Consider the following 12,900-nt stretch of genomic DNA (forward strand, 5'->3'; position numbering starts at 1 on the left):
GTCTGTAGGTATTGGTCCAAACAAGCCAAATTTTACATACTTCAGGGAATTTAATTGAAACCTGTGGAGAAGCAGTTACAACTGTTTAGGGGGTTGAAGCATCTGGCAAGGAGGTTGTATATAACATCACCAGGGGCTGAATTACTTCTTGTGCCACGTTACAAATACTACTCCCTGCAGAGCCTCATGGATTCAACCTGTCCCTTTCGGAGGTAGGACACACCCTGGGCTTGATTCTGGGGCAAAAAATGTGGAAGCTAATGCTATCCTGCTTCGGAACACTAGCTCCAGGTTTCTCATCGCCCTTTTGTCTCCCCGAGGAGGGTTCATCCTGGTTCCAGGGGTGGCCAGAAATACAGAGCCCTGACTAAGAAAACAACCAATAAAATCTGTCTCAAAGATCATGAGCAGGCTGTACATGTCAGGGGAAGGGTGGGGACGCTCCCCTACCTTCGGTTCTTGCGGTGATCTTCACCCAGCTGACGTGTGGGTGTAATAGCAGGTGCCCCCCATGGTCAGCCCTCTCTGAATCCCCTCAGAAATTTTGGCTTTACATGACTCTGCTTTCAAAACAAGCCAGGCAGCCAACAAGCTCGGTCCCTCCTTTGGTCTGAGCAGGGAGGTAAGATCGTTGAAAACCCTGACCCTGGTGTTCCAGGAAGGGACAGAGGAGCGCTCTGTGTACCCCTGCACGTCACCTCTCCAGGTGCCAGAGATGAATGCTGCAGTCTGGGGTGGGGTGAAACAAGCTTTTCATCTCACTTCTTCAATGCAATCTCACTTCAGCCACCCTAATAACCCCTTTTTGAGGCAACAGGGAAGCCCTGCCAGAGCAGCCCGTATGTGTAAATTGGAACTGCATGGGCCTCAACTGAGCTTAATTTAAAAATGCTCTAAAATATTACAGACACAAGGTATACGCAGTGTAATCGCTGAACAAGTCCAGGGAGTCAAGGAGGAATTTCATAATTGGTTATGTGGATTGTGAGACTGATTCAAATCGGGTTTGTAATTGGAGCTGTGGACTCGGAGAGGACGATTCAAATCTCCATCCTGGCTCTCCTTCATTTATCACTTTGCGGTGCTGCTGAGAGCACGGCACTTCTCCAGCCTGATCCTTGCTTAGCTTCGGTCTCCATGCAAATGGCCACTGAGGGCTTAACTTGCAGGGTCAGAAAAGGTCAGGCAGGGGCTGAGGAAAGCTGTCCAGAAGGACCAACGTTAAGCAATGTTTTTCTCACCCCTGACCAGTACCATAAATATAAATTCAGGGTCTAATTGGATTTTTTTGTCCTTTCATGAGAGCTGCAGGAGTGGTTTTGTTACTGGGTCGGATCAGGAAACACATTTACAGGTCAAATGAACGCATCCAGGTCAACATAACTCGGTGACTGGTGCAGCACAGGAGCGGATGGTGCCCACAGACCTGTTGCCTCTGCAGAGTCACTCCTGGGATCCAGGATTTGCAGGATCCGACCTCATAACAAGCTCAGGATGGGGCCCCAGCCTGTTGTAGGGTCTTCGGGTTCCTTACATTGCTGCAGCTTCACTGAAGCCACTGTGAGGTTTTTTGGCTTTTTACAAGCTAAGAAAAATGTATGCTCCTGCACTTAATAGGGCAAGGGTTTTTTTGTGAGCTGGTGAAGGAAGAAAAATGGTTGTTGGATGGCAACAGCACATAGCATGATTTTACTCTCTTCTTTTTTTTTTTGCAGACAACAGCTGTGATCTTGCATAGCTATAACAAAATATCAACAGTGTATTAAAAGAGAGCGCAACAGAGAAAAGAAGCAGTGGGGAATGACAAAAAAAAAGAATTCACCAGAATTATTATTCCACAACAGTATTTAAATTAAAAAAAAAATCACTCTAATTAATTTAGTTGTTCAGGGAGAGGGTGGAGATAAGGAAGATGGCACTGAAATAGTAAGAACAACATTAGTAAGGGACACAGCCAGCGCTAACTTACTGTTGGCTCTGCTCCTCACACTACTCGCATACGCAGCGCTGGTAACGAGGGAGGACGATCAGCACCGCAGCGCTGGAGCCGCGCAGGGGGCACAGCCCATTGCTGGCCAGACCAGGCCCCTCAAAATATCTGTGGCTTGGGGGAGCTGCACAAGACCACCCCGAGGGGTATCAGTATTTTGGGACTGGGGCCTGACCCATGTCATGGGACAATCTTGCAGCACCTGAAAGCTGGCATGTGCCAAAGCAGGGGCGAGTCACAGTGGCCACGTTCAGCCCAGGGTGAAGAAAAAATACAGCTTGTGTTTGCGACCCCATGGAGCAAAGCTTGAAACCAGGCACCTCCCCACAGCGCTCGGTTCCTGGGGGGTGCAGCCCCCCACTTCATCGCTAACTGCTGCTATAAGAGACTTTTGGAAATAGGCCATCGGCAGGGAGAGCAATTCTGAGGGCCCCGTGCTGGGAGATAACAGAAATAAATGGCAGTGCTCCCACAAGCTTTCAGGCTCAAAGCAACAATCTGATCATCTGCCCCAGCCTCCAGTTTGATGGAGGCTCTTGAATTTTAAGCAGTGGGTCTTTCACTACAGACAAATGCGTTGGGTAGAAATGAAGCATCTCTTAGAAAGAGCTCAGGTCTTCACTGACTCCAAAGAAACAAAAGAATGCAGCTTCAGGGCACGACAGAATTTATGGTAACACATACGAGATAAAATCCAAGTGAAGACAGGGTAATAATTGAGGTTTTTACCTCCATTAGCAGGTCAAGGTGAACTCTCAGCCCTCTGCTGTCTACGTCCCAGTTACCAGCTAAAGGGGTTTTACACAGCCCTCCGCTTTAACGTGCAGCGGCTTTCTCACAGCCAGAGCCTAAGAAATTGAAGCGCATCCAGAATGCGATGGGGAGGAGGAAGCAGGATGATATGCCTCTCCATAACCAGACCCAATTGGGTTATTCCTATGCAAGACAGCAATGAATTTAAGTTAAAATGATACCAACCAGATTGAAATGCAATTAAAGGAGTTCCCTTAGGGTTGCACATCCAATTAGTAGAGTACCTTAATTACACCAGTGCAGTTTCAAATAGGCACGTGCTGAGAGGACCATCAGCACAGAGCTGAAGTCTGCCTCCTGACCTACATCCATGAGGGCTCCCGAGGAGTTTTGCATGGGTTTGCATCACCAAGTGGTGGTCCACTCTTCTACTGGGGGTGAAGAGCTCCTGGGGTGGCCCAGCCTGGCCTAGGAGCAGGGTGACGGCTTGCACAGGGCACCCAGTGCTCCTCGGGGTGTCAGTCCCAGCTTTGAGCACCTCTGTGTGAGTGCTTTTTCTTTTGCTCCTACAGCCTCAGCATACCAGGGCCAGTGGTGGAAAGTCTTTGCAGACAGATCTGCTTTGGATGGATCTCAAGGGATGGAGCTCGACAGAAAGAGCCCTGAATCACCTTCTCAAGGATCCTCTCTTTGCTGGGTGGCTGCAGCGGGAGCCTGGAGAAGCTCCCAGGCTGCGTCGGGGCCCTTACCTGAGCAGGGTAACCTAACCCCAAAGGGCTGCCTCTTCTTTATCTTCAGCCAGCCCTAGGAGCAAGGCAGAGGAGAAACACAGAAACCATTTTCAGCTTTTTCTCAGCAATTTTCTCTAATAAGTGTTTCATAGAATCATAGAATGGTTTGGGTTGGAAAGGTCCTTAAACATCATCTAGTTCCAACCCCCCCTGCCATGGGCAGGGACACCTTCCACCAGACCAGGTTGCTCAAAGCCCCATCCAACCTGGCCTTGAACCCTTCCAGGGATGGGGCATCCACAGCCTCTCTGGGCAACCTGTTCCAGTTCCTCACCACCCTCACAGTAAAGAACTTCTTCCTTACATCTAATCTAAACCTACCCTTTTTCCGTTTAAAACCATTACCCCTTGTCCTATCACTACATGTCCTTGTAAAAAGTCCCTCTCTGGCTTTCTTGTAGGCTCCCTTTAGGTACTGGAAGGTTGCTATAAGGTCTCCCCGGAGCCTTCTCTTCTCCAGGCTGAACAACCCCGACTCTCTCAGCCTGTCCTCATAGGAGAGGTGCTCCAGGCCCCTGATCATCTTCATGGCCCTCCTCTGGACTCACTCGAACAGGTCCACGTCCTTCTTATGTTGGGGGCCCCAGAGCTGAACACAGTGCTCCAGGTGGGGTCTCACAAGAGCAGAGTAGAGGGGGAGAATTGCCTCCCTTGACCTGCTGGTCACGCTGCTTTTGATACAGCCCAGACTGTGGTTGGCTTTCTGGGCTGCAAACACACATTGCCAGGTCATGTTGAGCTGGAAAGCAATTAAGATCCAGGTGCTTCTGAAAGGTAAGAGATTTTTACACTTTTTAATACATAAGGTTTCCCTCTTGCAGTGACTGAACACACCCTGCTTCCCGGAACTGTGGAAGCTAAAACGTTTGAGGTGACTTTGATAAAAAATTAACAAGGCAAACATTAGAAATGCTAGAAACACCAGAGTACGTCTAGGTGTTCCTCAGCCATCTCTGGGGAGTTACGTGAGGTATAGGAACTCAAAATACCTTTCCACTTCTAATCTTGAGCGTAACAACACCCTCAAAGCAGCCAGATGCAGCGGGTGCAAGTCAGGAGTGTGGTCCTTGGCTTGGAGCCTTGGTTGAAGTCCCTGTCAAAGCCCTGACTGCACTGGACTGCAGCAGGCTGTGGGACCACATCTTGCTCCCGCAAAATTCCTATTTAAAATCCCATCAAAGAGAGAAAACAAAGCTGAAGACGACTCCTCTTTGCCCGTTGTACCACCAGCCTCAGGGCTGGTGTGTGTTGATAACCTAGGGATCCAATTTTAATGCAAAATCACGTCACCTTGCCCCAAGATCAATACTGATAGGTGCACAGAAGCATGTGCTTCATACATCTTCATATGCTCCTTCTCAAGTGTTTCTTTAAGTACCTTCAATGTCAGTAAGACGAACAAAATTTGAGATCACAGGCTTAATCAGATTAACAATTATAATAATTCCCATCCATCACCGCAAAGCAGGCTGCAACGCTGCTGAATCCGTTCTGCTTCAGGAACCCGGGAAATCAGAGCCGCACCTGATCAGCCAGACAAGGGCAGCTCGAGGCTTGCTGTGAAAGAGGAAGAGAGCGATTGCTCGGGCTGACTTCTTTATTCATTTTTTTTATTAGCCTTCAGAGCCTCCCTAGAAATTATTAACGCTTCTCCAGGGAGTGCAGCGCTGCAAAGGGAGTGTTTACTCACGGGCTGGTGCTTCACGCTGCAATAACCCTCTGTGTGAACATGCCGGAACGGCTGTATGGGTTTCCTCCCTCACATGGGCAGTGAGGCCTCTCCTTTAACCTGCTTTCTACGTCTTCAGCATTTGACCACCCTCGTTACAGACTCAGCAAGCAGGTTTTTTTTTTTACCCGTAAACAGCTCTTTGCCACGCATCGGTGGATGGCAGCAAAGGCAAAGCTCGTATATTTGTTATAAATCATCCTGGCTGGCTGGCTGAGGTTTGCTGGGTTAAGTGGAGCCTCCTGCTCCTCAGGGTTGGGTTATAAACTGGGGTTTGTGAAACTGGGCAGGATTAGGTAACACCACGGGGTTGCAGCAATGGGGACCTTCACTGGGAGGTTTTGGGCTGAAAACTAGGCAGTGTACGCACACTGGAGGTACAAGCCTGTGCTTGGGAAGGCTGCTTGTGAACTGTTCTCCCATCAAGCTTGAGTTTTAAATTGGGAAAAGGTCTTCTAAAAAACAGCAGCAACAACAACAACAAAAACCCCAAACACAAACAAAAAAAGCCCAAACCTTCAAAGGTCCTTAATGTGCCAGAGCTTGTCCCCCAGATGCCTGCAGGGATGGTGATAGCAGTTGGAAAGGGCTCAGCCATGGCTGTCTGGAGGAGGGATGGGACCGTTTGCTCTGTGCCTGTCGCCCTGCCTTTGCTGACGGTGGAGGCAGAGCAGAGCCTAGGGATGCAGTTTCAAGCAGAGCTCATATTGCAACCGTTCCAGAAATCCCATGTGCCGAAACGACATAATTCTGCCAGCGTACAGAAAAATGTAATTACTGGGTGAGCATTAGTGGGGCTTCAGCCCTGACCCATGAGAGCAAGAAACCTCCACAGCTCCCTTGGAGACTCTTGATGTTACAGGGGTTATTTTTCCCCTGTGAATATCCTACATGGGGTTATTTCAGTGCTTGAAATCAGCTCGTATACGACACTAATATAGTGCCCCTTTGAACAATATACCACTGCTTTTCATGCTAAGTTAAATGGGAGAGATAGGTGTCATCCCAGGACTGCTAAGTCTCCGTATTACTCATCAGCCTCATCCTGATAAATCAAAGCTGCTGTGTTGTATTTCCCTCCCAATCCCTTTGGCATTTTTGAGCTCTGGCTCAAGCAGAAATTACCAAGCGAGATGGCTTGGCCCGTGTAATGGAGCATGCCAGCCTACGTGGTTATACGAGTCCTTGAAATCATCTTAAAAAATGGGAAGCTGTTTTTCCATCCACCCAGGCTGTGACATTCAGAGGTGCTTGGCACTGATCTAATGAAAAGAGGAGGGTCCGTGCCACTGGGCTTTCCTGTCCCCAAGGGCCTGTTTGTGTGGTGAAGCAGGAAAAAGGAAACTTTTGGGCTTGGATGGCTCGGGGCCAAGGGGGTCCTGGCGGTGGGATGGAGCAAGCGTGGGCGCAGGGCTGGGGATGTGCACTGGCTCTGGGAGGGGAGGGTTTCTGCAGAGGAGCTCACAAACCATCTCACTTGCCTCAAAGATAAACCGAGAGGAGGGATTATAAGAAAATCAGAGCACAAAAATAGGGGTTAGTGCTTACGGCATGGTACGTTCGAGTGACAGACCCTGATAACTCGGAGGGGAGGGTGCGATGGTGTCAGTTGCTGCCACGGTTTCGGCACTCTTCCCCGCAGAGGCTGGCAAAGCCAGACCTGCCCCCCAGGCCAAAGGGAAACAGCCCCCGCGGCTCTCGGGTCAGACTGGCGTTTCTTCTGGCAGTTTATAGCAATCCTATTTGTGGATTAAAATGCAGCCGTCAAGGCTGCTCGTACAGGATTTACGACGTGGCCTCAAAATACAGGAGAAAAGGAAAGTTGAACTCTCCTTTGATGTTTGCAAGTGTAAACTGCAGACCTGAGCTGAACACACTGTAAATAAGGATCATTAATCATCAGCTAAGCAGCACGCGGCTGCTGTTATTTATTATAACAACATAAATCACTAGGAACTGCTATCGTGTTAATTTGGATTTAGTATGGATTAGCATAGAAAAAAGAATATCCTTACCTATTTACAAAATATATACCTTTACTTGTAAACACATATAGATGTGCTGGGGCTTTTGTCCTTAGTTTCCTCCTGCTAGGAAGCGAGTCGAGAAAATGCTCCATGCGCGCTGCATGTGAGAGTGTACAATGGCTCAGGCCAAGCTGTGGCTGAGCAAAATCTGTCTTGTGATTACGCGCTAACTCGGCACGTAGGGAAAAGCAAGAGCAGGAGGTCTCCGACATGTTTTGGAGGGGCAGCTCTCTGCGCCACCCCCCAGCCCTTCCTCCAGCCCCTGTGCAGGGGACAGGGCTGGCATTTCCCAGGGACTGCATTGCATCCATGTATCACTGTGGTGACCCCATGGTTTTCCTTAATTTTTCATTTGCAGCTCAGTTCTGGCTTTTACATTTAAATAGCGTGAGGCATGGGTTTTGTGGGATGCTGGAGCCCTCTGCTCCTGCCTTTGGAAGGAAGGCTTAGCAGGGAAGGAGCATTTTAATTTAACTTAAGGGACCATTACCCACGCATTTCATATTCTCCAGAAATGCCAGTGATACTCCTTGCTGATACATTTTTTTTTTCTCCTGATTTGACTTTATCCGAGCAAAAAGGTGGGCTGAGCTGCTCGTGCACCAGGGCATGGCCGGCAGAGGCACCAGTATGACCATACCCAGTGTTTTGGCTGTGGAGCTCATGCCAGGGCCGGAGAGGTGGCCCCATCTCTCCCTGCAAAGCATTTCTGAATTCGGTGGGGATGGATCTTCACCCCACGGGGATCTCCATCTTGGTGCTTGGACACATCAGTCCCTGCCCTTAAGCACTTGGGCATGGCCATGGGGGGTCTACTCAACCCCCCCAAAATAACTTGAATTGTTCAAAGTGAGGCAGGTCTGTTGTTAACAAGTCACGGCAAATTTCTCCCTGAAATAAGCACAGCACCCGCAGTCCCAGTAATCTGTTTTATCCTGATGAAACTGGAGGTGCTGAGCCCTGACTGATGGTGTGGAGATCGCTGGCCAACCTCATGGAGTACACGGCAATGAAAAGTAGATTTAAAAGCAAGGGCTTCAAAGGGACACTCGGCTGTGCGTCTTCAAAAGGAGACATACAGCGTAAAAGGGAATTAAATCTCGACAAAGGCACCCTGACAGAAAGGAAGTGATGGTGCTTTCTTCATTTAAAAGAAACCCCACAACACCCAAAACCCCAATGTTTACAGTGGAGCATGCGCTGCTTTCAGTGTTTTCCCTTAGGATGGGATGGACACGGAGACTCCAAACGGGTGCAGGGTCCCATCGCGGCGCGTGTGTCACAGCCCCATCGTGGCTCTGGAGCTGTGGTCCGCTGCCCCATCACCCCCTCAGCACAGCCAGGAACCCTCACCAAAACCTTTAATGTCACCAGCACTGTCTTAGCTGGGGGTTAGTCCCAATTAAGAAATGGGCCTTGATATTTGGGAAACTGAAGTCAGAAGAATTAGGGTTTTGGTTTTTAAAATTTAACTAAAAGGGAAATAAAAAGGATTGTATGTTTTGGGGTGGCCCAAAGATTTCCCACAGGCTTGATGCTGCAAGGATACATTTAACAACAGGCTCGTAAATCACAGGTGGGAAGGATGAAAATGATGCTGCATCCACACCCTGACTCTGCCATGTCTGAACATGCAAGCAATTACCTTTAATTGCCTCCATCGCTTTTAACCTGTTTTGTGCATGCCAGATGAACAGCCACAAACCAGGGAGAATTTCTCCAAGCGCTGAGCCAGAGTTGAGGCTCGCATTAATTAAAATGGGTTAATTATAATAACTCTAGTACAATAGGAATAGTATAATAGGACTAATTAGAGTGGGGCTAATAATAAGAGGGTTCAAGCCACAGCAGCCACTGTACAAAACCTGCACCCAAGTTCTTCAAAGGTTTCCCTGGACTTGCATCCCACTCAACTCAAGGGCAATCCAACATCTAAAAGCCGCTGCAAAGCTTTGACTGCGTTTTCCTGAGCATCCAGGCTTGCATCGCACCGACCATATGTCTGCCTCTGCCTGCTAGCAGATTGCACCAAATATTTTCCTTTGTTATCGTGGCTGAGCAAACAAACACCATCTGTGGGGCTCATCGAGGGAAATCCTGGCCCCCTCCATGCCAACGGGAAGGCAGCCGCGCACGTCCGTGGGGCCTGACGTTTCTGCCATCCATACCCTGAGATGAGAGCTTTTCTCTGCTCCTCATCTCTGCTCATCTGCCAAGTTGAGTTAGGACCTGGCCTTTTGCAAACAGATTTAAAATTTGGATTTTCTTACAGAAATGCTGTGTTCCTTCAAAGGAGACTGCCTAGCATTGACCCAGGTTTGTGGGACTGCCTTGGGGTAGTGGTAGGTGGAAGAGGGCAAGAAGGCTATTTTTTTTGGTGGCTCTGTCCACACAGGTATTTCTTGGATGTATCCATGCTGCTGGGGGCTTTGGGCATTTTCCAGCCATGCTCGAATCCCTGGCCCAGGTCTGATGGGGATTTTTGGTCCTGCTTGACCTGCTTAGAGCCAGGGGTCAGGGTGGGCAGCTGACAGCGGGTGCAAATTATTCCCTATTCAAACCTTTATTCCTTTGGAAGGTAAAACTCCTGGGGGGCACCATTTGATATGGAGGGTCTGTCATCCATTTGTGCACCGCAGCACTGGCTGGGAGCAGGGGAGCATCAGCAGCCGCTGAAGAAAATGTTTGCACATGGTCCCCAGCTGCATCGCTGGGCATGGGGCTTCCTCCTGCTTTGCTTTTCTCTGTTACTTGCCTTTCTGCTGGAAACCCCTCTCCTCCCTCTTCTGGAAAAAACAGAAGGGTGATCTCAATTTTGTAAAATCCCCCGCAGTTTTGACCCAGCTAGGGATTCACAGAGATCTCCTGCTGAGTGATGGGCCCAGCAGATCCAGGTGTAAATTACCTGTCAGCTCGGTTGCTTTTCCACTCACGCCTCTGCAGCGCCGCGTCCAGAGCATGTGCTCTGACCAAATCTTTTGTACAAGTGCCCTTTGGATTTAGCAATTTGCACGGCAAAAGCAGAACTGATGAACCACAGGCTTCTCTGCTGCTGCCTTTAATTAAAAATGCCATGTTTAACACCAGCAGATGTTCCTGCTATCAAGACTCGACTAATAATTTAACGCCGTGTAATGCAATGCTGACTGTGCTGCTTAGTCTGAAAGCATAATAGAGGTATTTTTATTATTATTATTTCTTTTTGGAGATTAAATCCTTCAATATCTGAAATCTTAAAACTTGCTAGTCTAATGGTCCTAACCAATTACTGCGCCGAATGATCTTAGCAGTCCCGTGTCTTTCAAGTCGGCACCGCAGCCCACGATGCCTCTGAGACCACAGTGAGCTCGCAGGGCTTTGGGTCTGCGGCAAAATTGGCCCCAGAGGGGCAGCCTGAGGAGCAAACTAAGCATGTAAAAGGCTTTGATTCAGACATTCATGGAAAGAGGGAATTCAAAGCGTGAGGCTGCACCTCCTCCCATTTTTTTTTCAGTCTTCTGCTGAAGCAGATTCATCCTGTCACCTGCTGTGGGTGCTCGGCACGTCGGAGCTGAGCACCCTTTCCTGGCAGGATGTGGTGGTTTGGGGATATGCTCCATCTTTGGCTGGACAAGAGGAGAGGCACCCCATTTTAGCAGATGCTTTGACTCTTTTAACCCTCAGGAAAATGACTGACTTGTGAGACCTGAGGGAACTGCCTCCCTCTGCACGCTGCTTCCCCATTACATGGTGAATCATGTAACAATTGTATATTTATTGAAAAACAGCTGGAGAACTTCACTAATAAATAGAAGATCAGGTACTGGTGTATTTACATAAAAGGGTCTTTACCAGACGGGCAATGCTTTGAAATGAAGCAGGAGGTAGCTAAGGATTTTTTACCTTCCTCATCAGCCGGGAAGCCAAGCACCATCCTTCAGCACAGGTTTTGCTCCAAAGCCCCGCATTGTTTGAAAATCACACTATCAGTTTAGCACAGCGAAGATGATCGTTGCCTCGGTGGGGTACAGAGCAGCTGATTCAGGCACGTACCGAACACGACGGTTGCACTATATCACACCACTGCTGAAACCGTTTTACTGGCTTTCTGTCATGCAACAAATTTATTTTAAAGTGTGTGGGCCTTATACTGCCTGGAATGGCTTTACTTGTACTTTAAATACTGCATAAACCAAATTTAGAGATATATTTCATGCTCCCCCCTGTTCTCTGCATCATTTTTTTTGCTTCTGACTGTCCAATTGGTTGCAGTAATTCACTGCAGAGGAAGACGTTTCTCAGATTTCCAAGAGCGCCAACTCCTTAACCTTTATAAAATTAGGGAGAATGAATCACTCGTGAATTTTACATCTTTCTCAAACACAAGTATTTGTTAGATGCTGGCTGCCCAGGGCAGTGCTTTGCCTCAGTTTAACTTAGTTGTAAATGTTTGTAAATTCGCACATAATGTCTCAGCACAATGGAGACCATGCGTGCACACGTGGATTTATTGAGAGGGACACTAAACATATTTCAGCCAGAGGAAAGGAAGACGAGGTACTTATCCGTTTTATTGTCCTATACAGTATACATCGGCATCTCATATTTTGTGAACATAAATGCCAGGTTGACTCAAGAGATCTATGGATCAAGCGTTGTTTGTAACCTGCGCTGAACGCTTCAAATTGCGTTAAAGTTTCATCTCGGCAGCAAGGCCTTTTGCCATCTTTCAGTAACCCTGCTGTACCGGGAGACACCGGGTGCTGCTTTTTTGGAGCACAGGATCACACAATGGCCAAGTAGGAGGGACTAGGATGTTAAGCTTGCATCTGGCAACTCTTCACTTTTAAGGGACAAGTGACTGTTTTAGCTTATTTTGTGAGTTTATCCTGGTTTTGGCAGCATGAGGGAGCAGGTCCCTGTCCCAGCTCCATCCCCTGCAGCCCGAGGAAAAGAGCAAGGGTGCCCTGTCCTGCTATGTCCCTCGCTATCATCCCTCTCCCGCATCCAGATGTTTTGGTGCATGCACACAGGATAGGAAAAGGCACCATGGGACGTGCCAGTCCCACACCTCGCTGGGCTTGGGGACAAGCTCCCCTTTGGGCAGGACAGGGCCCAGGGCACCTCTCCCTGCCCCCTTCCTCCTCCAAGATAGGCAAGGAGGATGCTGTGCTCTGAAGCAGCTCACCAGTCAGCTCCTGCCAGAAACATGCTCGAGCCCGCCTGCTGTTCGGGAGCATCTGACACCTATGCATGTCTCTTAACAAGGTGTGGTTTGCATTTGATTTTGTTTTACTTCCACGCTCGCCTCCGCAGCTGTTGTTTCTTTCCCCAGAGCTGCTTCCCTCCGCGGCAGAGGGCCTGCCGATCTCCGCTGCCGGGGGTGACAGGCCGTTAGCAAAGGGGACACCGCTCAGTGTTATTAAGGCAGAGGGGCGTTTCCTGAGCACCAGAAAACAACAGGCTATTATGGAGATAGAACCACACTTTTCACAGCTGGATTCAAGCGCACAGATGCAGCTACTGTGCTGTTGATGACAACAGCGAGCCTTCTTCTCTGTGCTGGCAAAAACGAGATGCATGCGGATGGGGACACCTCCAGCCATCCCTCTCCCTCAGTGCTCAGGCCCT

This window comes from Aquila chrysaetos, chromosome 6 (genome assembly GCF_900496995.4).
Source record: "Aquila chrysaetos chrysaetos chromosome 6, bAquChr1.4, whole genome shotgun sequence".
Taxonomy (NCBI): Eukaryota; Metazoa; Chordata; class Aves; order Accipitriformes; family Accipitridae; genus Aquila; species Aquila chrysaetos.